Raw genomic sequence first — 19,810 nt, 5'->3', positions numbered from 1 at the left:
TGTGCTAAAATCCATCCTGAGATATCCAATACAGGTAGCTTGTACATACCTGTTCATACCTGGCATTAGAGAGCCTCTCCGGATGTATTGAGTGATCACCTCAGAGCAGATCTGAAATTTCCATTGAATATGCAAATTAAGAATCTACATTTCAACTTGAACAGACTGGATTCATAATGATTCTTTGCCAATTTAAGTCCCTGTGGTGCTTTAAGGTGACTGGTGTTTGCTGCCTGTTACTGTACGAAGGTAAGGCATGAATCAACCAATACACCTTAAATGAGTGACAATTTTGACCATTGTATTTGTTTTAATTAGCTTTCTTGTGAAATGTAGCATGCTTCAGCAATGAGTCCTCAATCACCTAAAACATGTTTATGAATTCCGACTGAATCATGCGATCTGTGGAATGTATTATTCTATTTCCATGCAGTGAAAAAACTAGCAAAACCAGAGGATTGTTGGGGCTAGTTCCAAGTAGCATCGCAGACATTACACTCTTTTCTCTGAAGCAAATCTCTGTCCTTCAATGTGTTCGCACTCCTAGAGGAAATGTGGATACATGCATCCTACATAATCTCCAAATGTGTGCTGAATGGGCCATACTTTGCATTAGAGATAATCAAATGAGAACTGATTTGCCAGGACAGATGTTAATGCAAGATCTGAAGAGAGCCACTGTCATTCCAACATTAAACATTACAAGTTTTATGACTGTTCAGCAAAGTGATACATAGTCATCAATATATAATGACCAGTCTATACATTCTCCAATACTCTCCTTTAAGTGCAACATCTTTAATCTAATATATTAATACAGCCCTAATGCATATTACTCACATCTCAAAAATGGGACTAACTGTAGGCGTCTATAAACTCTCCTCTGGACTAGTTAAATACTCACTCAGTCCCAATATTTGACATTATTAGAGGACTCAAATATCTGTAAATGTTTGCAGATATCATGGCATTACTGTTTTGCACACTAACAGGACCATATCATCCATAAGTAAATAGTCAAGCAAGAGAATGAGTTACTAAGATGTAAAATGAAATGTAAACCCAACAGGAGGGCCTGTAAAAGGCAGAAGGTGATATAATTATGCTGTTCTGTCCTTTTCTGCTATTGCACTCTGAGATTCTCTGAATGAAAAGTGCATTATAAATAAAATCTATTATTATCATTATTATTATAATTACAGCCAACCTAGCAGCATATGATAAATCACAGTCACATGGCTAGCACATTGACATTATTACCAAAAAGCGACAAAACAACATCCACATACACACCCAACTGGTTCTGTCTTACCTTTGCTCAACTTTCACACAGGAAATCTGTGGTCACAACACACAGTCACCAACTGAAGACACTGCGAGTAAAGTGTGAACACCCACATTCAACTTTGACATGGCTGCAACTTGTCTGACGAAAGAGGTACAATCATCTTTCCAAACCACAATTGCACACACCTCATTTTAACAATGACTAAATGACTGCTTCCCGACATCTTAACAGCAGCATGTTTGGCAACAAAGAAACACCTGCAGTAATGATGCAGGGAGAAAACAAAAAAACAAAAAAAAACAGAAGAACAGACTGCGACAATGAAAAAGGACGTGGTGATGAGATAAAATCCATTTTATACACGACGCCAGTATTACTCACCATCACATCATGACGCCTATTAGTTGTAAAAAGCAAATGTGGTTATGAATCAATGTGTCCATCTCTGAACACCAAAATTATTTGAAAAAAACTATGAAAAGCAATGAACACTGGAACATATGAATAAATATTGCGGCTCTATTTGCCTTGAGGCATTGTAACCAAAAAATTGTACAATGCAGATTTGAAACAACAACTTGAATATACAGCACTCATTAGAGTGTCATACTCATATTTAAGATAAGCTACTACTCACAGCTATTTACATATATAAATTAAACTTAAGATTTATAGATACGCACTGAAACCATTTATGTCGTCGGGCCTGGAGATTTATGAGACCACTAGAGTGAGCAGTGAGTCCCTCTGCCAGTTACGGTGTTAAAAATTAATGCCATAAGGTCTTTGGCCAAAGTGTCAGAAAGTGATGATGATGAGAACTGGAAAGAAAATATTTTTTGAGTGACAAAGTGATGAAAGCTAGAAACACTGTATAAATTAAAAGACTGGAGTTTGATGCTGAAATTACTGTTGAATGGTTTGAGAAGCTTAAAAGGCTATAAAGTTATTGCATTACTTATTGTTGTGAAAGCTATTGACAATACAAAAAACAAATGTGATTTGTGGCTTCACTGTGGTGGTTTTCTGTCTAAAAACAGAGCAAAGCTGTAATGTATCCAGAAATGTACTATCAGCTAATGCAGTAACGTACATGAAGATTATAAGTGTTAATTTGACCGGCTGTCAAAACAACAGATGTGTGTAAAACTGAGTTTCACACCTACTTCAATGAGTGATACAGTCTGTGGACAAAACATTATTTCTTTGGTGGTTTGGCAGTTATGAGTGCATTCTGGTACACACCTCCCCACTGCTGTTCATAATTTGGAATATCAATACTACATACTTTAAAATAAATGAATAAATTAAAAAAATATAATTTAATTAGACCGCTTCAGTCTTTATTTAGTAAAAATGTTAAAGGAACACTGGAGCAAATAAGCAAAACTTAATATTGATTATCCCTAAAGCAATTAAAATACACCATATTACTGTAATGCAGCCAGATTTAAAAACAATAATTAAAAAAAAAAAAAAATCAATAGGATAGCTGCTATTCTGACAAGGCAAAATCATAGCATGTTTTTTTTTCGGTGACCGATAACTCCCCATGTCTCAACACATACACATGATAAATGTGCAAATCAGACAGGGAAGTAGAGGGATCAACAGGGCCAGCGACTGGCTCGTCTCTCCCTCCAGATGTGGTCGTCCAGCTGTATCCATGCTGGACAGCAGAGCAGCTATTGGATTTCCTGTGTGTTCCCCTGCTCCAAACCGCCTCTGCGATACTGTGTGAAATTACATAAGGCTCTCCCCTCCCCCTCTCTGCTGGCCGACATAGAACTGGGGCCTTCACACACTGCCTGAGCCAACTACGACTCCCTGTAACCATGGAGGCACAGGCACTCCACCAAAACACACGGCAGGATCTGAAAGCTACTCCCTCTGTTAACAGATCCACGCTGACAACACAAACACACACTGGATATGAAGACATTGATCCATTAATTAACCACAAAACACACCTTTTTAGGTAAATTCCATTATTGCACATCTAAATATACACAGAGTAATCCCAAAGGTAACACTTATTCTCATCTCCGAGTAATTTTCCTGCCAAAATATACCATATTCAAAGGTGATTATTCAGAGTCTAATGGTACACATGGTACAATTTGGATCATGTCTGGTCTGAACATCACAATTTGCAAAAAACAATATCTCAAAACAGCAAAAAAAAAGACAAAAGCATTAGGCTAGGTTTCTTACTCGTTTATTTTGACAATAGAGCACCAGGGAGTGCAAGTTTCAGTTTATTCCACTGTCCACTCTGATGTACTCAGTATAGCATGACAGTAGGGCTGGGCGATATGGAAAAAAATCATATCTAAATATTTTTTTTCATATCAGACGATATCGATATGGATCACGATATAAATCAAATCACTATTTTTGTCAAAGTTAAATTTTGCGTTACTCATAAGTTAGTTGTGAAGACATCAGAGGGTTATTTTTGATTTAAATATGATTTATTTTCTGTCAGAGGTTGAACATGACAGGTATGCTGAAGAACATTATACAACTGTTTCAGATAAATAAAACAGGTACATATATTTAAAACTAAACTAAAAGTCTGACAAGCAGGCAAAAGCTTTCAAGTTTTAGAAGAGAACACAAACAAAACAGACCATCTTCACGAAACAATGCCAGGGGTATATACGTGGGGCTGTGTTTCGTAACTGCAGTAACTACCGTAAACTGAAAATGAAAATTAACATGCTTTGAACATCTGACTCCCAGCTTCTATGCCTCACCCTAATTTTCAGTAACCCAGTCGCCCAAGTTCTCAGTCAAATTTTCTCCCGAAGGAATACTCTATCTCCTGCTGCAGCCCAAACATTAGCGTGTGCCCTGCAGCTGGCTTTTATGGCTGTGCTGTGTGCATCAACCTAACTTGTCGTGGGTATAACACGACTGGTTTGGTGCGGCGCTATTTAATTATGTTCTTATATCTGTCAAAACATGGACAAATGGATTCTATCGAAATTGTATCGAGCATGTCTCATATTTCTATAGAGGAAAAGTAATATCGTGATACATATCATTATCATTTTATCACCCAGCCCCACTTGAAAGCATCTAAATGTAAACAGTAAATGTATTCAATATGTTTCCACACAAATCTTAACAGCAATAACCCATACTCATCCTACCTGTCACTGAATATGGCTCTCGCAATCATGAGATTTAAGGTGATGACTGTCATGGAATTACTTGTGACTAACAATTACAGTAAAAAGCTAACAGGTTATTAACAAGATTATTGAATACTGGAACATATAAAAAATTACATTTCTGTTTGAGTTTTAGGCTTTGTAATCAAAAGTGAACAATGACAGAAGAAAAGGGTATGAATAATTGCAGAAAACAACACAGACTTTGTGATAGAAATATGACATTTCAGTAAGTTTCCTCCAGCTGTTATTATACAGGTGAATGGAAGCAATTATGACAATTATGTAAAATAATTACAGCTACTTCAACTAACTGCAGCCAGGCAGTCATGTAATACTTTTGACGGGCCTACTGTTCACACTACCTTACTATTATAGTTCACTGGGATCCATGTAGCTGATTTTAAAGAAACAGACATGTCCTTCTCGCTCCTGTGACAGATTTTCAGCCGCTATAGTGCGACTGTCTGAGTCAAAACGGCAATCAGCTTTGCATGACATGTTGCTAACTCGCTAACGGCTTACAGCTTAAGGTATTGAGTCAAAGTGCTTGTAAATTTTAGTTCTGCATTTATTCTACTGCATATTCTGCATACATGTGCATGCACTGAACCGTAGCTGTGACAGATCCATAGATATACTGTTACACCACTATTACTGATCAAATAAAAGAGCGATGAGTAGTTTATCAGATGATCACCCATAATAAATTGAATAAACTAAATAAAATACAACATCCAGTAATAACGGACAAAGTCTAAGAGATGTTTGTGAGACAGTCTGATTGCTAGTTTTAATGGATCTGATAGGGCATCTACTTTCACAGTAGTCTGTGCAGGACAGAATGTGAAATGTGAGATGTCTCAACTTCTCAAAGCCCACCTGACATTCAGCTGCACATCCTGAGGAGCAGGAAATAAAAGTGAGGAGTGCACTTGTCTGCTGGCCTGACCTACTTCGTTCTTACAGCTGCTTAATTATTCAAGAGCTTTGAAATGTTCTTCTGTATGGCAGCGTGCAACCTGAGTGCCTCTGTTTGCCCCTCATGACAGGAGCCTTGAAGAGCTTCCATTTATGCATGAGAGGACTCGAGCGTGCGTGTACAGTCAGCGAATGTGCATGTGTGAACGCTGGAAAACACAAACTGCCATGCATACCCGTGTTATTTATACAGACAACATACCAAACAAAACGTCACAGTGAAGTTTGATGTGCAAGATCTAAATAATGGAAAAACTGTTTTGGAGGCAAACCCAAATTCTAAAATAATCACTGGACATCACACAGGCAGCTAACCAATTCCTCTCAAAGTGCTCTGTCATAGATCCAGTACAAGTCAAGACTAGAGTTCAACTCCCCCATGTCCTCTGTAACCTGTAATTACACTCCACTTAGGCCTTTGTACCTTTTACTGTTACGCGTCACTTGCATTTCTTCTGTAAGATCATCGTCCCCAAGGCATATGTCCTGGATTGCATTTACAATCCAGCCTTCCAGAACGTTAAAGAACATTTTAGTATTGCTATAGTAGAAAAGTTGGGCCACTCAGTGAGATAAATATAACGCCACCCAGCTGTAGCATTCACACAAACAACAGTAATGTCATATAACGTGCTGTCATCTGTGTTGCGTAACAGAGTAAAGTGATTCACTTCCCACTGAGCCATTTCTAATCTTTGCTAATCCGCTGTTTGCCTCTCTTTTAGTATGTTTAAATATGGGTGAGTATTTCAGTGGGAACATTTCATAGCCAGAAAAAAAATCAAAATAGTAAGCTTTATGTATATCAACTTCCAAATCAAATCATTTTCTAATAAACATACCATACTTTTGTAAATAATCGATACATTGACTTCTATTTTTACACAATAATGGCTGCTATAATGGTGTATTTATGATGGCATACATTTTCTTTGTTTTTGTAAATACAGAAACAATAATCTAAGCAGTTTACAGTGGAACATTTGGTGTGTTTTCATGACTTAAAAACTCTAAACACTGAAAAACATTCACACGTGTCATTGATTAAAGCATGGCAAGAAAAATAATATTAAATTAGAGCCATGAAAAGCATTTAAAATGTATTAACTAAGACAATTTTTTGTTATACTAAAAAACAACAGCATAATTAAGAGTTGTTTGAATAAATTCCCCTGTAGCACAACAACGAAAATACAAATGAGCGGATTAGAGCAGCAATGTTTTCTGATTCCAGGCTGTAACAGTTCCAGGTTGAAACACTCCAAACATTAAAATCATCCAATATCATCACTTTATGACTTTGAGACAGAAAAAAAATATGATGTAATACTTTGTAAGAGTGCGGGACCTCATTTCACATTTTTTACATTTTAACAACATTCATGACTGACAAAGATATTTATGACTACCCTGAAACTAGTGACGACTGAGTGAGAAACTAATCTTGACACCACATTTTGGCATCAATCAACTGAAGTGTGTAAATAAGTAATGCACTATAAAGCAGTCTGGCTTCAATTTGTAGCGGTGTATCATTTCACATACACTCGAACCAGTAATGCTGTCTTTTGTTTGACACTGTAATTACCTGAGCAATTACTGAAACATTAGTTCCTTTAGATTTTAATTGGTGGCTCTTGTTAGTTGTAGACTGGGAGTAAGCTCTGCAGCCTGAGTAGACAATTTCAAGGCTAAAGAATTTCATTACAGAGCTTGCATACAGCTTGTTTCTGATCTCACTGCTGAAGGCACCAAGTTGAATTGGTTGAAACTGAAAGCCTCAACAAATATTGCAGCAAATTACTCAATATAATTCTTGAAAGCAGCATTACAATTTATGGAGCGCTGACCTCCAGACCCCTATAACCTTATGACAACGAGCTCCCTCCTTTGTGTCACGTCTTACAAATGCAACCTAAATATTAAAGTAGGAGAGCATTTAAGATGAGGACAAAAATGATGAGGGTCTGGACTAATGGCCACTTAAGGGAGCTGCGCAAATTTAAATGCACTCTGCAGAGCTGTTACAGTAATATGAGAGAGGCACTTTCTTCAAATAACATGTCACAACCGCAGTTTTTTTCCGTTTGACAATCCCAGAAAACGTTTGCCTGGCCACTGGAACTGAGGTTACAATGTGTCCACTTCAATGGGACTTTGATTGTGAGTAATATGATGCATTGCAAAGGACCGTGTTCAACCACAGTGACTAAAGCACAACATTATCCACACACGAAACCTACCAGGTGCAATCCACTAGTGAGCAAGAAATGCTAGACAGCTGCTGTTACTCATTCAGTGAGAAAGAAAGTGGGTGGGAGGAGGCAATGCACCTGGGAGGCAGTTTCACAGTCGCTGCTTCATATTTCTGTCTTTGGTTTCTGCTCTTCAACTTATAGGTTTATAAATTACACCATAACATACCGAGGCAGTGTGAGTTTCCTGTAATAATCGTTTCATCCACTGTAATTATTGCAAAAATTTCAGTTAAACATGCAGTGTGTAATGCTCTTGATGAGCAGCTAAATCTAAAATGTGACTGAAGTTACTTTAATAAAAAAAAAAAAAAAAAAAAAAAAAAACCTTGTTAACAATAAAATGGATATTTCTCACTGGAGATGATCAATCGTAGGATGTTGATTAATAATTCAATATTAGAGGTATAACAATAGAATAGAATAGAATAGAATAGAATAGAATAGAATAGAATAGAATAGAATAGAATAGAATAGAATAGAATAGTTTATTTTGTGTTTTTAAACCCACAATTTTGTTTGCAACAAATACGACATGAACTGAGACCAATTTTAAGCATATTATATTGCGTGTATTTTTTATGCTTAGAACACCTTCTCTTATAACTTCATTACAGTTGGATATTTTCCACAATGAAGCCCTTATAATATCTAACCCACAATCTAAAATACTTTCTAAAGTTAAACACATGCCATTATCACATGCATAGCACCTTTCAGAGTACACCTAGTTCGCAGGATGGGTCACGTTGTGTGGCTAATATCAACATTACCACTTCTCCAACATCCAACCAATTCCTTTGAGTGATTTACCATTAAGTCATGTTAATATGGCTGAGTCAGCAGGCTGATCACTGTTGGTATTATCAGCTAAAGTCAAATATAAATTGAGTCTTTGTCTAAAACAGCAGCTGTGTTATAATCATGGCAAAAAGATCCGCTTTCACAATACAGCTCTCACCTCCAGGTTAGAACAAGCTCACATGACTGGAATTTTTTTTTTTTTTTTTTTTTTCTAAATGAAGGTGCTCAATCTCAAATACCCTAAAGTCAAAGTTAACCATTTATCACACTGTGCCAGCAATAAGCTTTGATTATGGGAAAAACAATGCAGCATCTCAACCAACTGCAACTTACAGTAACCAATCCAAGTTGAAATGTTCTGTTAGGCAAGAGCGTTTTGTGAATCAGGCATTTTTCCACACTCACATTAATCAAATATATTCAATATTTTCCTAATTACAATATTTGGTAGAATAAATGGTTCTTAAAATAGTTTGATGGTCACAGCACTTCTTGAAAGTGCCACGTGTGGGCTCTGAATGACAGACTTTTCCATCTTAATGAAAATTCTTTGTGATGTATGATGATGCAACATACTCTGTCTTCCCACAAGAATTCACTTGGAGGAGTCATCTCTCACACACAATAAAGGACCTCACGAGTTTCATAACTGTGTTGTGTTTCATAATATGAGCAGAAATTGAACTAGCAGTGAAACTGTCTCCCTGAGGCACCACACTGAGCAAGGGATTATCTCTGCCCCCATTACCCTTTTGGATAAGGGGGAGATATCTCCTCACTCTCCTTTAACTCTTTACAATCCAAACTGCTAAGCCGAGCCTGTGCGAACGCTGCTCTGTGACTGCACATTACTCAAGTCAGCTAAAACGTTTAATGTGTAACCATCATGGGTTAACTGGCTTTGTGCTCTTTGCCTTGCCTGACACACCACTAGACTCCAGGCACTTGGCTTGCTGTAAAACCAGAATACTATACAAAGTTATCTATAAATAGCATAGATAATCCAGTAGACAACTTAGGCCAACTTGGCAACAAATGTTACATTGTTCTTCCACGTCACAGTCATTCTTCTGTCATGTTTATTTGTTCAAATGATTTTTATTTTGTTTCTGCCTTATAACTTATGAAGTGCTACCTCTAATATCTGTATTTAGTAATAAGTGAAAAGTAAATACTAAGTTGTAGCTCATTCTGAATCACTTCCAAAAAGCCTGCACTTGGAAATAAATTAGTTCCAAATGAATAAAATGAATGAAAGTTGCTGTAATCATGTGTTGTTAAATCATTAACCTTAAATGGTAGGGGCATAGTTGTTATTCCAAACAGCAATACCATTAACTAAATGGGTGCGGGTGCTGTCTGCAGGTCACATCTACAAAACCGATCATGAGATGAGATGAGTCACAAACTCAACAAGTATTTCCTGGGGGAAACCCTGGCCTGCACAGTACAGTCAGGTCACAAATGTTTAGATACTCTTTTAATGTTATCTAGGCATCATGGGGATGTATAAAGACAGGAAGAGATTGATACTAAAACCAGTTCTTGATAAACAGGGATACCAATAACTGATATTCAGAAATTATATATATATTTGCAGTAAAAGAGAAAAATATAGGTATCAAAAACTTAAATGAAATAGAGGCAGACCAATGTATCACCCAGACGATATACTGGGCCAAAATATTGTTTGTTTGTTTTTTTAAATATTGCCTTAATTTTTTTTTGAAAGCCGATATTTGATCAGTAGTAAAAATGTTATAATATATTTGATCAGGCGCCTGTGTGGGCAGCACTTGAAGTTCAGCAAATGTTAAAAGAGTACTATGTGTATGTATGTCAGGGTAGAGACTGCAATCTGGTAGGATCGGCGATTCTACCAGTAGAGATTCCGATCATAGTCTCTACCAGTAGAAACTCCGATCAGAGTCTCTACTGGTAGAAACTCCAATCAGAGTCTCTACTGGTAGAAACTCCGATCCGAACCCTAACCCTAACCCCTAACCCTAACCCTTCTACTGGCAGGATCGGAGTTTCTACCAGTAGAGACTCTGATCGGAGTTTCTACTGGTAGAGACTACGATCGGAGTCTCTACTGGTAGAATCGCCGATCCTACCAGATCGCAGTCTCTACCCTTACATATATTAAGAATTGAATTTATATTGCTGCATAAAAATCTTAATTATCTGAGTGTTTCAATTGTATTTTACATTCAATATGCTTGAAAAAAAAAAGTAAAAAAGTAAAAAAAAAAAAAAAAAATCGATGACGAGTGTGTGTGTGTGAATAGGTGAATCTGAGGCTTTGTAAAGCGTTTTGAGCACCGTGAAGGTGTAGAAAATAAGTGCTATATAAGTGTAGTCTATTTACCCTTAAATATCGGCCTCAAAAATTGGCTGTAGATATCAGCCACCGGCCGACCAAATTTCTTAAAAATCGGCATCGGCCACAGAAAAACCCATATCAGTCAACCTCTAATGAAAACAATGCAATAGGTCTAATATTCCCATTAATTGGAGGGATTATAAATAAATTAATAAACAAATCTTCTCTTATTTCAGCATTTATAGACTTTGACTTGTGACATGTAACCAATCTGATAGGGTTGTGGTTGGGATATTGCTCCAGACCACAGACTGACAACTACATAGTGAGAGCCATCTGCATCAGAGCCAAAGCAACACTATTGTTATTTCATTTATTTTATCACGCAGAAAAAACAAGAACATAAATATCCATAATGGAATATGTGGATTTGATTATCAGCTGTGGCCAACAATCAGTTTATCTCTAGTGTAAAGGTACAAGATGTTCACAGTTGAGTATGTATTTCAGTTTCAATTTCACAGTTTGTTCTGTTTTCAGCACAGCAGGGAAACACTTCAGCTGCCTAAAACAAAAATGTAGAGGTTTTCAAATTCTATCAGTCTATGTGGGCAATACAAAAAAATGAAGGCAAACATAATCTGTTCAGTAACGCACCATAACATTCTGACCTAAATTTAAAAAGTATAATGTAATCAGTATGTGCAAAAACCAGAAAAGGAGCCAAAACGGAAATTTATGCAATGTGCAGCTCACTGCACTAGTTACCTTGAATGCTAACAGGCTGCTGTCAGCAAACAACTGTGTGCTGCCTAAATATTTTTGGCAAAATATGCTGTAGAATATATTTCCTCAGTATGTGCAGATGTGAATTATCAAGAACAAACAGTTGGAATGAATATGAAAACCATGACACTCCTACTAATATTAAATGAAATTGAACTATCATTGTTCCACCAGCTCATAGATAAATACAAATCCATTGTTTCAGTATTTGTTGCTGCGTGTGTTTTTTCTGTGCTAGGTGACATTTTCATGTGACACAAGCAAATCACACATCAACAACAAGCCACTCACTGTGATGACCTAAAAACAACAGTGACATAATACTGGTCTGAGTTAGTAAAACATAGGTGACAAATGGTTAAACAACCATGGTATCTCAAAAAAACAATACTGACAGAGTGCCACATATCACATCAACATATGTCACTTGAGTCCATCTGCCACTTTTCTATGCAGGTACTGCTGAATGCATTGAAAATGATGTCCTTGTGATACATAAAAGTTAACAATCAAGTGCCAAAAAAATACCACATAAAGCATTCACTGACAGTTCATACATTTTTAATCTGCAGAATTCTTAATGGGAAAGAATTGATAATGATTAATCCTCAACATCCCTTGGTCCAAACGAATCCAATAAAGTCTTAAAAATTTAAAATAGTTAGCAAAACGTACACATTAAACAAATACAAGAATAACACAACCTTTTAATTTAATATGTAACTTTCACTATAGTGTTTTTAATTATCTTTAATCAGTTGTTTAGTTGCATATGACTATAATACTATCATTATCAGTTACCCTGTGGGAGTAATGCCAGACATAGTTGATGTGCACAATGCAAGTGTGTATTAATTGAATCCTTCCTGACAAGAAACTTTGCAAGACAGTTGGCTTTCAATTACCTGTCACCATCACCTTTGTTATCATTAAGCACTTGAGAACAGGTAGGTTACAAATGTTTGTTACTGCTGAGTGACAAAACTACACAACAGAATGCACCTGACTGCTCATGTTGGAAGTGGAAGCTGAGCAGCTGACAAAAACAAACTGTAGTTTCCATTTACAACAGTGAAGCCTTCCTTCATGCTGTATATTAATGACCAGCTAAATTGGAATCATCTTCTCCCTCCTACGCACTGCGCAATGGGTTAGTTAGCGAGGCGTCAACTAAGTGTCTGTAAAAACGAGTAGGCAGAAAGTGAAGCATGTCTAGGGTAAACATTTGTGTACAGGTGGGTAACGATGACAGCAATCACTCCAAAACATAATTTTACTTGATCGATTCAAGTCCATATTTGCTGTACAGCTAAGACTGAAAATCACAATCCAACACATGCGCATTTCTCGCTAATTAATGCATCTGAGAACCGGGCCAGAGACCCCAACTAACCTTACTACAGATCCCATTAACTTGTTTCAGTACAGTGACATCAAGATGATTAAGCATCTGTAGTCAGAAAACAATGGCAATCTAAAAACAATGCGATGCTCTAACGGCTAGCATTAACGCTAGTGTAGGTACCGGGTACAACGCAGCACATAAATTTCACAAGAAGTAAATGTTTACAAACGCAAACCGGGCGCCTTTGTACAAAGCTAAAATATGAGGCTAACAAAATTAGCAAAATAGCACAATAAATCGGTACACAATAGAAAGCTGACATAATGTATAGGCAGTTGTTATCGGCCTTGCCGTGTGTTGGATTGTGTGCTCACATCAAAATATGAATGTAACATCCATACAGTCTATATTATCTTTACGTTAGCTGGTCCGCAGTTGTGACAGCTAGCTTGCTAGCTAGCACCGTTAGCTAGCCGTAAGCTAGCTTAGCTTAGCTATGTAGCACGTGTTACTGATTTAAAAAAAATAATTAACTAGCCGACTTTAGCCAGCCAGCTGCGTGTGCTGTGGTGAGGTGAGCTTCCAGGTAGTTGTAGTGATCTTTTGTGTTACATTTCCCTGTGGCTAAATGACCCGTTTGGCTTCAACTTATAGCCTCGAAAAGGTCAATACCGCTGTGTATGTTTCTCCTCCAAAGAATAGCCGGACCCCATCGTCCAACAACAGAGCAGACAGACCCCCCACCCCCCAAACCAACGGGCAGCCAGCAATGGAGGCTAACTAACCTTAGCGGCGGAGCAAGAGAAACCATTCGGCGGTGTTATCGTAGAGTAGCTACTATCCCAATCCTCGTCAGTCGGTCCAATTCCACTTGAAGACCGTCTTACTTCGACAGAGTGTGTCGCCTCAAAATAAATCCACATGAAAGAGTAGTTTTCGTTTTCATTTGTTCCGCTGGCGGTTTTCAGCTATGTCGTGCCTGTTCCTGCACAACACAGTGGTCTGGTACTACTCCCTGAGCCGCTGTTGCCGAGACCATAGCGGGGCTAAACCGCCTCTCTCTCAATAGGTCCGCATGCTCTCTCGCCCCTCCTCCATACTCAAGGACTGCACATTTCCCATGCCACAACCAATTCACTGCACTACTGATGTACAGATAAAGTCAATGACCATCATATGGCACACTAACAAAAATATTTTCGACAAGTAATCAGCTTTTCAGTAATTTCCATGTTATTCGGCTGTGCCTCTTAGGATTCACATGATCCAGCAGAGAATACTAGAGCTACACATTTATCCGCTGCTGTCACTTCATTCCGCAAGTTATTTCGTCTTTGCGCATAGATCTGTTCTTCTTGCATGTAGCATGATGAGTTGTGACAGATCTGCTGTATTGGCTACAGTTCTGTGCTATTAACTAATGAGTTATTATGTTGCATTGATCTACATCATCATGCAGCATACGTGATCCCAGTGCCCACTATAATTGTTTATGTTCAGTGTTTTAGATTGCATGGATTCATGCAGAGTAAACTAGAGTGGATTTTGTATGGACATGTTCCAGCAGGACTGTCATGACATCAGTGTTTACCATGAAATGAACCGAGAAAAACTATTCCTGTTTTCTGTGTAATGGAAAAAGCATGCAAGGAGACCATGGTGCAATGTCTTTCATGTGCAACCCAAGCTCCATATCCTCCTCAGACCCAGAAAGTAAAAGTTTTGTGTTTTTTACATTACATAATTGCCTTGATTGGAAACTGTATCACTCACCTGGAGATGGACATGAGTTGAGTCCTGCATAGACGGCCCAGTGGGAAGCATAAACCATCGTAGCCCTACTTCTTTAAGTCACAAAAGGCTCTATTACGTTAAAAAAAACGTATGATGCCACAGTTTTTCAGAATTTTTTTTGTTTCATTTTATTTAATGAAATGTCCTTTACATTGGACAGTTTTTTAAAAAATAAAGCTGTGAAACTCTTGTCTAGAGGTAGACAATGTATTGGGCCGATATATATTGATTTTTTTCAATATCAACCATCAGCCCTAATTTTTTTTTTTTTTGAAAGCCGATAGTTGATCAGTAAAAAAAATGTTATAAGACATTTGATCAGGCACCTGTGTGGGCTGAACTTGAAGCTCCATAAATGTTAAAAGAGTACTATGTGTACGAGTAATAATAATTTCATTTATATTGCTGCATAAAAATAATAATTATCTTAGTGTTTCAACTGTATTTATGGTCAATGTGTTTTGTTTTGTTTTTTTAAATATTAGTCTTACATATCAGCCTCAAAAATAGGTTGTAGATATCGGCCATTGGCAGACCAAATTTTTAAAAATCAGCTTCGGCCTTAGAAAAACCAATGTCGGTCGACCTGTACTCTTGTCCACTACAGAGGACTAAAATGCATCGCTGGGTCTCAGGAGGATATAGAATGATGATATAGTGCAATGCATGCATATCAACATAGCACTGGTACTGACCATGAGATTATTTGATTTCAGTGTTTTAAGTGGTATTATAAAGCATTTCCTTCATGCAGTTTATGGTTTGAATGCATTTAGTTGCACTGACTCCAGATCAATTTCATTATCAGCCCCCGATCTGCAAATTCATGGGTGTTTACCTGTTTATCCTGTTGCTACATGCTAACAGCTATTATTATTCATAAGATTTAGAGGCTGACAGTTTTTGCACTCAGGTGTTACATTGAAGGATATACATACTGTCCTTCTGCTACAGCTCTCAGGAACATTTCTCTCCCCTTTCCTCCCCCTGCAACATTCTGAACTGTTGAGGTTACAAAAAGGGTCAGTTCAAGCATTATCACTCCAGGAAGCCTACATCTGTGCTGCTTGATGCCCATGGAGAAGTACAAGCTGTGAATACAGACTTAACATTGAATGATAGTGTTTGGGAGATCATAACATCCCATGCTGTGTATAGTTGATGACTTTGCTGAAGCCGGTGCCCTCTAAATGGTCTGAAACCTTTCACAGTTACACCGGATTCTTTAATCACACCCATGCTGCTGTTAATTTAAGTCACAAAATGGATTTTATTTCCAATGCGTGTTAGTCAAAGGTTACGTATGACACACAACTGTGATTTTTAGTAATTAACAACTTAGATAGTTGCTCTTCATTTTATATTTTTCCGCATCATTTCATGGCAGTGCAAGTTAATGTGGCACATTAGAGACAGATACTATCTTAATCTGCATTTCCACAGCTGCCTTCCCTTATGATGTGCTTTTTTTAACCTGTATTTTCTCTGCTCTGTGGTGTGGAAGACCCCATTTAACCATTAGTTTAACTACCATCTCTGCATTGAACCAGAACAGGAAAAAGAACTGTTTATTTCAGCTGGGCTTTGTAGACACAGGCGTTTTTAAAAAATAATCTATTCCATCACTGTAATGCCCAATTTGTCAGCTCACTGATAAAGCACAAATGTTTCTTCTCACTTGCCAGTTTGGATGGCATCAGCTGAAGCCAGATTCCTTATACAGTTACATGAAATTTTAGACAATAAAATCCTGAATCAAACAGTTTGTCTATTCCTTCAGTTTCAGCCAGGGTTGCTTTTCATTTTGCAAAAATATATTTTCACAAGCAACATCAGAGGAAACACCTGATGTATTTCCACAAGTTTTGCAAAGGAAGTGAATGGAGTGTTTCAGCGGATCCAAAGCCCTTAAGAAAGGCACAACTGCAAGTGGTCACATCAGTTACACAGACCTAGGAGATTTTAAAGGCTGTCACTTATTAGATCCACTGCAGACTGTAACCATCATCACGGTTCTGAAATAAATGAAAACATAAAATATTTCAGAACAGAGCAGACGGAGGAGGGAGGGAGATTTCACCCATAAAAAGATAAGTGTGCCATGCAGCTCTCCTTTGTGAATTATCAGTGATTACAAATTCAAATCCTCTTTTTGCTATTATCTGTTACCATCCTCCTCCAAAAATGTGACTAATTAGAAAAGTGTTAATATATTCACCCATACTCAGCTTGACATTGTCTTCAGCGATAGTACTCAAGGCATGTTAAGTTAAACTATTTGGATCCAAGCACATTAAAATCAAAACGGCAAAGCCATAAAACACACAGCCTGTGCATACTCCAATAAACATGAAATATGTCTAATTGAATTTATGTGTTTCATCTATAATGGGATGAAGGTGATAGATATTATGTGGCATGTGCTGCTTCTTATAATGTTGGTATAATTACATGTCAGGTTCTTCCTTTGGCTATGACGTATATTTTTAGTAGAATCATAATTCATTCCACCGTTGCTGGCATTTATTATTGTCCCGAGTGGGCTTGAGTCAAACAGCCTGGGAAAATGATTTTTCTCTGTTAGATATCAGAGGCAGTGGGAGAGTCAGACAGCCAGAGAGGAGCCTGCTTTTTCAGTTTTCATAATCAAGACAGTATTTTCTCACATCATTGACGAATCGGTTCAGTTTTACAGTGTAAAGTCAGGACTGAATTTATTCACAGCAAACAGGACTTCACATAACCACCTCACTGCCACAACAAAGACAGCACTGAGAGCGAAAATGGCAGCATCTCAGTGAAGACTCTAACGACTGCCTGCATTGTTGGAATTCCGGCTTAACTTCCTGAGTCTGTCCACACCTGGCCAACCGCCAGCACACGCTTTTCTCCCTTTTTTCTCTTTTCCTTCCTTTTATCAAGATCATATGTAGACCAGATTTTACTGCTGAGACATAATATGAGTCTTTTCAACTTACTCACATGCAATGGAATAGTAATATTTTACCAACATTCTTATCACATACCACACCACACAGACATACACAACAGCTTTTTATTTAATACAAATAAATACTTTTTACTACTTTTTGTCATGCTGCAGATATTTTACTATTTATGAGATGAACACAGCCATACATTCATCTTATTAATATTTATCTTCAATGAGCCATGTGATGATACAGTGGGTTTTCTGTTCTCAACCAGCAAATTGTGCTTGAATTTCTTCAGCATCAGTGACTGCTGTGGGCGTGACAGACATATTCACGCTTGTCCTATGTCCAAGTGAACCCCTGTAATGAAACTGGCAGTGGCACAGCATTGCTCCAGCTTAGCTCAGTCAACCATCTGTTAGGTTGCATGGATTCATGCAGAGTAAACTAGAGTGGACCTTGTATGGACATGTTCCAGCAGGACTGTCATGACATCAATGTTTACCATGAAATGAACCAAGAAAAACTATTCCTATTTTCTGTCTAATGGAAGAAAAAAAAAAAAAAACATGCAAGGAGACCATGATGCAATGCCTTTCATGTGCAACCCAAGCTCCATATAGAGTGATGATATAGAGTGATGCATTCATATCAACATAGCACTACCTAATGGAATGTACTTCAGCATAAATGTGAGGTATTCCAATGTTACTTTTTACTACTTCTACTCCACTGCACCTCAGAGGCAAACGTTGAACTTTTTGCTCCACTGCATTTTGTCAAACAGCTTTAGTTACTTTTCAGATTGCACTTTTCATCTTCTTCCTGTCCAGTGAAATCCATCTCTGAATGTGTTGATATTGAAGTTTTTCGATCTTGAAGAACTGAGTTGAGAAAATTCTCCACTTAAGATAAACAAACTCTTGGGTTAGCTGGAAAATGCATTGTCATTAAACTGATAACAGGGCTGTTTTTCTGAGCTATTTTTAGAGGTTTGTGCATCTCTTTTTACAACACACTCTTATAAAATATGATGCTTTGCTGTAAATTATACTACCCAACAGTATATTAAGTTGTTAAAATGAGTTCAATATTAAACATTAAGAACAATAAAATGCAGCAAACATATTCATGCTCCAATATTAATCCCAAAAACCTCATATATAATAAAACCAGAGTAAAATACTAACAGATGACATTTTACTGCATAATGACTGAATTTAGTTAGCATATTTTAAATGGACTTCACTTGTGATACCTAAATACTTTTACTAAAGGGAAGTTTTGAATGCAGAACTTTTATTCACAGTGAATTATCACAGTGTGACTTTATATAAAGGACCAACCACTGCATAGCACATGGATCAAATTTTGGCACTGGCAAGACTTTGCAGAAAAATTAAATATTAAAGCCAGCTAACCTAGATATTTAGTCCCTGATCGTATGCCTCATTCAGAGAATACACGAACTGCGACAACGCTGATGCCTTTTACAAATTCAATTAGGTCGTAATATTGTGAACTTTTGAGTTTTTAACCCATAAGGACCCTGTGTGACTTTTGTGGCAGTTTCCAAATGAAATTTCCTCTCTATGTAACCTTTCTGAAGTGATTTACCATCATTTATTATAGTATTATCCTCTGAATTTGGCATTTTTTCCAGTGAAGATCATCTATTTTTCTATGTTTAATTGACTGATCATGAAGCTGTTCATAAAAGCTCAGAGTAAAGTCAAAGGCTATTATATCAAAGCGGAAAAAACTGAAGAAAAGGTGACTTTTTCAGTAAAATCTATCATTAACTGCACATAAATGGGTTTTACAGGTGAATCAATGTTGTAGAAGACGACGGTGTTTCTTCATTCACTAGGGAGCCTCTGACCGTCCAAATGGGTCATATCTGATGACCATGAAAAGATGACAAACTGTATTTTATACCAATTATTTACATGGATTGATAGGATTAGTGGATCAACAGTTTAGATTACTAGATGTTTGGGTCTTTATGGGTTAAATCCACATGAAATAGTGGAAGTGCATGATATACCTTTTCCAAGTAGAATTTTAAAAAAAACCCAAAAAAAACTCAAACTCCAAGTAATAGATAACACTTTAATGA

The 19,810-nt window shown here is 37.3% G+C and overlaps 1 protein-coding gene across 4 annotated transcripts in view; it reads right to left on the bottom strand.

The window, feature by feature from the left end:
- The window catches only part of ncor2 (nuclear receptor corepressor 2), a 94,734-nt gene extending 80,716 nt beyond the window's left edge, over positions 1–14,018 (bottom strand). For 2 of the 4 annotated variants that reach the window (XM_030142501.1, XM_030142498.1), the window contains exon 1: positions 13,750–14,018. The gene's annotated coding sequence lies outside the window, so the exon portion shown is untranslated. The remainder of the gene's footprint in view (positions 1–13,749) is intronic. The other 2 variants (XM_030142502.1, XM_030142499.1) reach the window with 1 other exon arrangement.
- Positions 14,019–19,810: the final 5,792 nt, after the last annotated feature.

This window comes from Sphaeramia orbicularis, chromosome 9 (genome assembly GCF_902148855.1).
Source record: "Sphaeramia orbicularis chromosome 9, fSphaOr1.1, whole genome shotgun sequence".
Lineage (NCBI taxonomy): Eukaryota > Metazoa > Chordata > Actinopteri > Kurtiformes > Apogonidae > Sphaeramia > Sphaeramia orbicularis.
The sequence above is the reverse complement of the archived record's forward strand: the minus strand, read 5'-3'. Positions and strand labels throughout refer to the sequence as shown.